Source organism: Microtus pennsylvanicus, chromosome 8, assembly GCF_037038515.1.
Source record: "Microtus pennsylvanicus isolate mMicPen1 chromosome 8, mMicPen1.hap1, whole genome shotgun sequence".
NCBI lineage: Eukaryota > Metazoa > Chordata > Mammalia > Rodentia > Cricetidae > Microtus > Microtus pennsylvanicus.
The window spans coordinates 84,202,683-84,210,383 of NC_134586.1; the positions used below are offsets into that span (position 1 = coordinate 84,202,683).

At 40.6% G+C, this 7,701-nt stretch overlaps 1 pseudogene; it reads right to left on the reverse strand.

Annotated features, from left to right (window-relative positions):
- Nucleotides 1-1,489: 1,489 nt before the first annotated feature.
- On the reverse strand, nt 1,490-4,462 carry LOC142856470 (eukaryotic translation initiation factor 5 pseudogene; annotated as a pseudogene).
- Between the last annotated feature and the right edge of the window lie 3,239 nt (nt 4,463-7,701).

The window sequence follows — 7,701 nt, forward strand, 5'->3', positions numbered from 1 at the left end:
AAACTTTAGTACAAGGTTAAAGCAGCAAATATTTGGGATAATGTTCAACAAAGACTTGAGAATGCCAATGCCCAAAAAAAGATTATTCAAAGAAAAAGTAACCCTTACCTATACTCATCCAGGTAGTTATGGTGTGTGTTTTGTATTGGCATACCATGTTTGATTTGTTCCCATTACTTCAGATTCAATTTTTTCTGAAAAAAAAAATACAACAATTTGGCAACATCAGCTTCTTAAAATGCATTTAAGTCTTTTTTTTTTTAAGAAAGTTGAATTCATAGAAGTCAAGAGGAGCCAGGCGTGGTGTCAAATGCCTTTAATCCCAGAACTTGGGAGGCAGAGGCAAGCAGATCTATGAATTCAAGGCCAGCCTGGTCTATAAAGGAAGTTCCAGGACAGCTTGGGCTACACAGAGAAACCCTGTCTTAAAATATCAGAAGAAAAAGAAGATGGAGGAAGAGGAAGAAGAAGAAGATATCAAGTGGACAGATGTGGTTACCAGAGGCTGAGTAACCAGGGTAGGGAAATGCTAATTTTTTAAAAGATGTTTCTCTCTGTGTGTATGAGTATTTTGCCTGCATGTATGTCAGTGTACTACATGCATGCAGTGCTGGAGGAGGCCAAAAGATGGTATCAGATCCCCTGTAAATGGAGTTACAGATGTCATGACTGATCAATATTATGATTAGGAAAACGTTTTTATTGTAGAAATGAGAGATAAAACAGCTAGAGGCATGCAGAAGAGTCCAGAACAGAGAGAGAAAGTAGACTGGACATGGGCAGTTGCCTGAACGTGGCCAGCGCTATCTGTGAGAGAGTGGAAGATAGCAGGGGAGAGAGAAATCATAGTGAGGGAAGCAGGAGGAAGTCAGAGAGGGAGGCAGGGAGATCCTAGAAAGAATAGCAGGGATATAAGGAGAATGAGTAGGCGTGGGGAGGGAAGCCTGAGCTGGAGGGAGTATAGGGTAGGTGCAAGGTGAGAAGGGCTAGCATGCTAGGGAGGACTATTGAAATGTGTAACAGGTACTTGTGATGCTGAAGGATCTTGGAGGACAACATGTGCTTTATGTTTTTTTTTTTAATTTTAACATTGTTTTAATCAAGTAATGTAGCTGTTTGAAACAGGAAACTTTTTAGGACACCTCAATAGAGCAATGAACCCAGATTGTGTGAATTTGAATCCCACTGGCTTGGCACCTGACGGAACAGTGGCTGAAGCCCAAGATCCTTCCAAGTATTGAAGACCTGACTGTAACAGCCTGAGGCTCAATGTGCTGATCTACTTGACAATCTCAGAAAATGGTAACAAATGGATGGGAGGCCACGCAACAAAGAATCTAAACCTAGGAGTGAGTTTGCAAATGCTTCTTCTTTGGTGTGACACTGCACACTTCCTTGTTAGTATCCACTCCAGGTATATGGCTCCCATTCCATGCTCAGCAGACTCAAGGTTTTAATTTGACCAAATTATTTGTATTACTTCAATGCAAAAATTTTACATACATTTATTAAAGTTTTATAATCTGTGAGATGGATGACACAAGGTCAAATCTAAACAATGTTATAAGCTAGTATGCCACACAAATTAACCACATGGGTTAGCTCCCAGAATGCACTTGTGGAAGTATATGCTAACTAGTTTTTAATGTTGAAGACAAGTATGCAAACACAATCAGGAACCCAGATGGAATTTACACCAGATAGCAGGTAAGAAATTCACTTGTGTGTAGTTCAAGGCTCTGAATGGGCTGGTCAGGCCCTAGCAACTGTACCCACTCTCAGGTGCCCAGCTATATCAACATGAAGTAAAAAATATCCCAAGTCTTACACCAAAATACAGGCTCTGACTCAGAAGTATAATTTTAACTTTCTCTTTAAATAAGACAATTAGGGGGAGGGGGATCAAGCTTGAAACACAATAACACTTATTTTGGCAAGACAGCAACCAAAATCTAAAGTACAAGCTATTATATTCAAATTAAAAGGCATTGAAGAATAAGCCATAATATTGGGGGCAAGAGGAGAACACATCAAAAACAAGATAGAGTATGTCTAAACATCCTGAAATTATAATTTAAGGGTAAAAGCTGAAAAATTATGCTGTTTTAGCTAGAGATTAAGTCCAGCTTTTCCTGTTTCTCCCAAATAGAATCAGAGTTTATGATTTAATCACACCTCAAAGCTTTTCTCTCAGTACAAAGCAACCACTAAATAACACATAAAATACTTGTCAATTATTTCCCTGTCTCATCCAACGTGCAATGCACATGACTCCAAAGATTACAATTTGGGGTGAGTGTACACAAACTGAAAAACCACAACTCCAAATTTCACAACTTGCTCTTAAAACCGTAGGACACGCAGGTCTTTACTGCTCATGAAGATGTCATACTGTCATGTATTCATCAGCCTCCCTTAGGATGACAAAAATTGTCAGTTTCCAATCTGAACAGATGGGGACTGGAGACACAACTTTTAAAACACTCCATTTCTTAATGGCTGAGTAAGATCATTACAATTGTTTGCATTCTGCAAGTTTCAGCACCTACAATCTAGCAGGCTCAAGGACCTTAATAAACGGTGTAACATCCTAAAAGTAGCCAATCACTTCAGTATAAGCCACTCAGAGCCCAAAGTCTGAAGAATGACCAAAATCAAATCTTTATTTTTTATAACAGTATAAATGTGATCCAAATGTGTCCACCACTAGTTTTTCCAAAAGAAACATGCTATAAATAAGCAAACTACAACTGTTCACTGTTATGTATGGACTCCCTAGATGTCTCATTGGGCTTAATTATAGACCACTCACAGTAATAGCTTTTTAGTATCAAGTGTAGCATGATGTTAAGCCATTTTAGCTTTTGCACAGACATGTTGCACTTCTGGCTGATAATGGAGAAAAATTTGCAGCATTACACTGTTAAGCTAAGTTGTATCCATCCTTTTAAATGGCATCAATATCAATGTCATCATCCTTGTTGTCAGACTTCACAGTTTCAACTTTTGGTACACTGGCAGTCTTCAAATATACCACCTCAATATTTTCATCTTCATCTTCTTCCTCACCACCAGAAGATTCTTTCTCTGCTTCCTTCAACCATTTAATAAATGGTTCTGCTTTGACACGAATCTCTTTGTCAAGTTCTTTTGAGACATATTTCTTAGAGGCCTTTTCCAACCAGCGGATGATAACCTCTTCTTCCAAAAAGGCTGCATCATACATCTCCTTCAAGATATGTGGAATCTTGGAGATCAGCTGAGCTTGATGCTTGGCTACCACACATTCCAAACCATGAAGAAGGTACCACTGAGCCTTTTTGTTGTTATGACAAAATCTTAAGAAATGGCGCCTGTATTTCTTGATCTGCTCCCTTATCTTCTCATTAAAGAGAACTTCAGTCAAAACGAGAGGACCCATGGCTTTTACATCCAGTCTTTCTGCCTCAGCAACAATTTCTTTATCAGATGAATCAATAATGCCCTCTTCTTTCTTTTTCTTAACAAACAGGATGTTAACACGCTCTTCTACAGTTTTTTCCAAATCATCACAGAGTGTCAGAACTTTTGCATGATCACTGATTTCATTCATTCTGCGCCTCTAGCCTCCTCAGTTGTATCCTCCCCCCAATCATCCTCCTCCTCCTCTTCCTCTTGTGTGGAGGAGGACTAATTTCATTTGGTGGTGGAGGTGGTGGTGTCTCACTGCTGGATACGGAGCCATTTTCCTTGTCCTTGCCCTCTCTATTTTTCTTTTCCTTTTCTTTCTTTCCTGTACCACCGTCACTATTCTCAGGTGGGTTTTTGAGAATGAACGTACAGAGTTTATGATGTGTGTCAAGCATGCCTCGGTACCCACAGGCTTTAAAAAAATTACCTATTGTTTGCTTCTTTGGATTGACATGCAAATCTGTTTCAGGATTCTCACACTCAGGACAAAGAACAAATTTTTTAATGAATCCATCCAACATGTCTTGCAGCTTATTCGCCTCATGAGAACCATTGACAATGTAACAGTCATTCTTAACATCAAAGTGGGTCTGTGCTCCCAGCTCACAACCAAAATATTTGGTGGGTTACTTTGGAGGCCGATTAAGCGCCTTTGCAACGTCAACCATGTTGACTATAACTGTCTTGATTCCATTTCCTTTGCCCTCAACCTTGTCAATCAGACGAGGCATCTTGTAGCGATAGAACTGGTCTGACACGCTGCGGTTGACGTTGACAGACATTTTGGCTTATTATTGACTTTATCAATAAGATGAACAGATCTTTGATTGCAACTTTTTGGTATCTTCTGCCTGGAGAAGAAGGGATGACATAAAAGACTGCAAGAGTTCTCGGTCTCTGACATGAAAAAATTTTCGCCACTGAGGCTGTAAGCTTCTTGTTTGTATGCTATGTTTCCCCAATACAGGTACCAATGGCTGCGCAACAGCTCGTTTTCGTCAAATAAAGACATAAACCCGGCCGGGCGGTGGTGGCGCACGCCTTTAATCCCAGCACTCGGGAGGCAGAGGCAGGCGGATCTCTGGGAGTTCGAGGCCAGCCTGGTCTACAGAGCTAGTTCCAGGACAGGCACCAAAGCTACAGAGAAACCCTGTCTCGAAAAACCAAAAAAAAAAAAAAAAAAAAAAGACATAAACCCAACGCGTCTCGCCCGGGACTGGGAGGAAGAGGCGCTGGAAACCGGGTCCGGAGTGGCTGGCGGGGCGGCAAGTGGAGGGGCGGCTGGGCAGGTGCCGCCGCCCCGCAGCGGGAGGGGCTGTCCCAGCGAAGTCCGAGTCCACACCAGCAGCGCCCAACATGTGCTTTGATGTGCAGATAGATACTACAGGCATCCGTATGTCCCTCTTGCCAGAAGGTAAGGGAAATGACATCTTTTGGTAGAGGGAAACTAGTTTACAGGTTTCCGAGGAATGCTGGCTTTTATCTGACCACCAGAAAGAAATCCTCCATAGTTCAGCTTGCACTCATTGGACTGCCTTTTGGAATTTGGGGAGTTGGAGCTCTCTTTGACTCTAACAGTTGAGATCTCCCATGTGGATGCTGACTTTCAAATCTAGGTCCTCTGCAGGAACAAATCCTGAGCCATCTCTCAAGCCCAGAAGTGTTGGTTATGGGTGAACAAGCAATATGTTGTCGCTAAGTAGAAACAGGAGCTCTAATCCAGCATTGCCCCTCCAGTGCTCATAGGAAAAAAACTGTTCTGAACATTTCAGATGAAAAGAATTTGAAAGCTTTCAGTATAGAGACATAATGTTAGAAATGATTGGACATGCATAAGTTAATGTGAAACATCAATATATGGAAACATAACACATACTGTATTAATATACACAAACTTACTTTATATGTATCTACTTAAAAATTGGTTTTAGTTTTCTTTCTTTGGAAATTTTTTTTGTCTCTTGGAAGATACTTAGACAACCAAAACCTCAATCAAATGTTCATATTGAGTTCTAACAGATTTTCTGAAGAGACAAACAAAACAAGGAAAGGAAAATAGACCCTCATTTCTGTGTCCTGAGGGAAGGAAAAATCTCAGAACACTTCTCCCAAGGTCCTCTCTGGGAGCTAATGGCTCACTAAATGTTTTCCACCTCTCTGTAATTTGGGAACGGTTTTCATTGCACAACAGAAGGAACTGCTCTATTATGGGCCCTAGAAATGCATCAGCCCGAACTATCCTGAAATAGGAAGTCTGAGTGACAGTTGCCTTCTGCTGCAGAGCTCCAGGTGGCCTACCCCCAGGACACTTTGGGGAAACCCAGAAGCCAGCTTCCCTCTACTCAGTCTTCTGCCTGCTAGGCTGGGATGCTCACTAGGTCACTGCGATAGCGCTCACTCAGCTCAGGCCGCAGCTGTCCTCTCAAGACTACGCCATGACTCCTTAGACATAGGAAATAAGTCCTGGATCTTTGCTTTTCCACAGAGACGTCCTGAGCTAAGCTTGAGATTCTCTCCTTCCCAGTGGCCCTCACCTCCAGAAACATCCCACAAAAAGCTCATCTTTAGAACCGAGATGGGCGCATGTGGTACCAGCTCAGTTTACTGCTACAGTCTACCCACTGCTTTGAATATATTAGTAAAGACTGCTAAAGGCTACACAGAATGACGAGAAGGGATGAAAACAGCAGATAGGCCATCAGAAAAACAGACTTAAGGGTCAGAGAGGTAGCTGAGCAGTAAAGAGACTGTGTCCTGCTCGTGAAGAAAACCTGAATTCTGTGTCATGCACCTCAACATGCCTGTTACTCCAGCTCCAGGGATCTGACTTCTATGACCTCTGTGCACATCTATGCTCACACACAACCCCTCCACACACACACTCTACACATAATTAAAAAGAAAAGGCAATAATAAGAAGAGACTCAAGTTCAAATGCTAGTTTTATCACTTTGTGTTATTTTCCTACATCCGAATGAAAGAAATGAACTGATTCCTAGAGGTGGTAGAATCTTATGAGCTATGACCCACAAGAGTCCTATACATAAATGAGAGTGCATATATAGCTAAAGTCGTAAGCTCCCAAAGAATTTAAGTATAGTAGTTTCGTTATTATTTAATATGCAAGTATTAATTTTATCCTACATCAATATACTTGGGAAAGTTAATTATATAATTTTTAAAAATCATACATTTTTTTTTACTCCCTTGTGAATTTGAGTGACTTTAAACTTCACTACAACCAAAGTATCTGATTGGTACACTCTTCTGCCTTAATCTTGTCTGTAGTAATTACATCTATAAATTTCTAAACAGCTGAAAGAAATATCAACAGAACAGTGAAATTATTTCCTTTTCCTGTCTCCTTGATGGTATCTGATGTAGGCTAAACCATCTAAGACAGTAAGATGATGTAGAAATCTGGATTGTGAGAATGTCTCCCTGCCTGGAGGTTTAAACCTTATGCCAAATCCAGGGGTCACTAAGGCCATAAGTGTGTTCCGCATGAGTTAAGTTGCATTAAGCACAAAAAGAGACAAACCTGCCTATGTTAGTTCACACAAACCCGTGGAACCTGACCAAGCAAGCAGGACACAAGTCAGTAGATTCTCAACTTTTATTTTATAGTTTCATTCACCAATTACCCACCCCATCTTTTTTCTCTAGACATAGAGGGAGGAAAACATTTTCCTTTCCAAGTTTCCTTCTACATACACTAACTATTTCATGGTATATACCATCTCATGGCAAACTGATTATTTTCAATGGCATCCACAGTGCTAAATAAGGCCTTTATGGTGATCAAATTTGAGCACTGAGATAGGTTATCTTCCAACTCATCTTCCTGGACTTTCTTTTTTTTTTTCAAAATTAAGATATAATGACATCAATCGCCACACACAATTCTGTTTCCCCCTCCAAACGTGCTCTGCTTTACTTCCCCTCAAACTCTTGGCCTATATGTATGTAGATGCATAAATTTATAAATTCAACCTGCTTGTCTCTTTAGTGTTTCTTGAATGTAATGATTTCAGGACTGAAGACTTGGTTTTGGATAATCAATTAGGTGCTTTATCTATGGGAGTCATTAACTGTCCATTTTCCTTTGTCTAGGTGTGGATCCCTGTTATATTTCTCCCTTCCGTGTTATCATGTCTACTTGTGTTTTACCCATTTGAGTCTTGCTTAAAAACCATGTGTTTAGGTATTTTGAATGAAGCTTCATTCTCACTTATAGGAGAAAAGACCTCA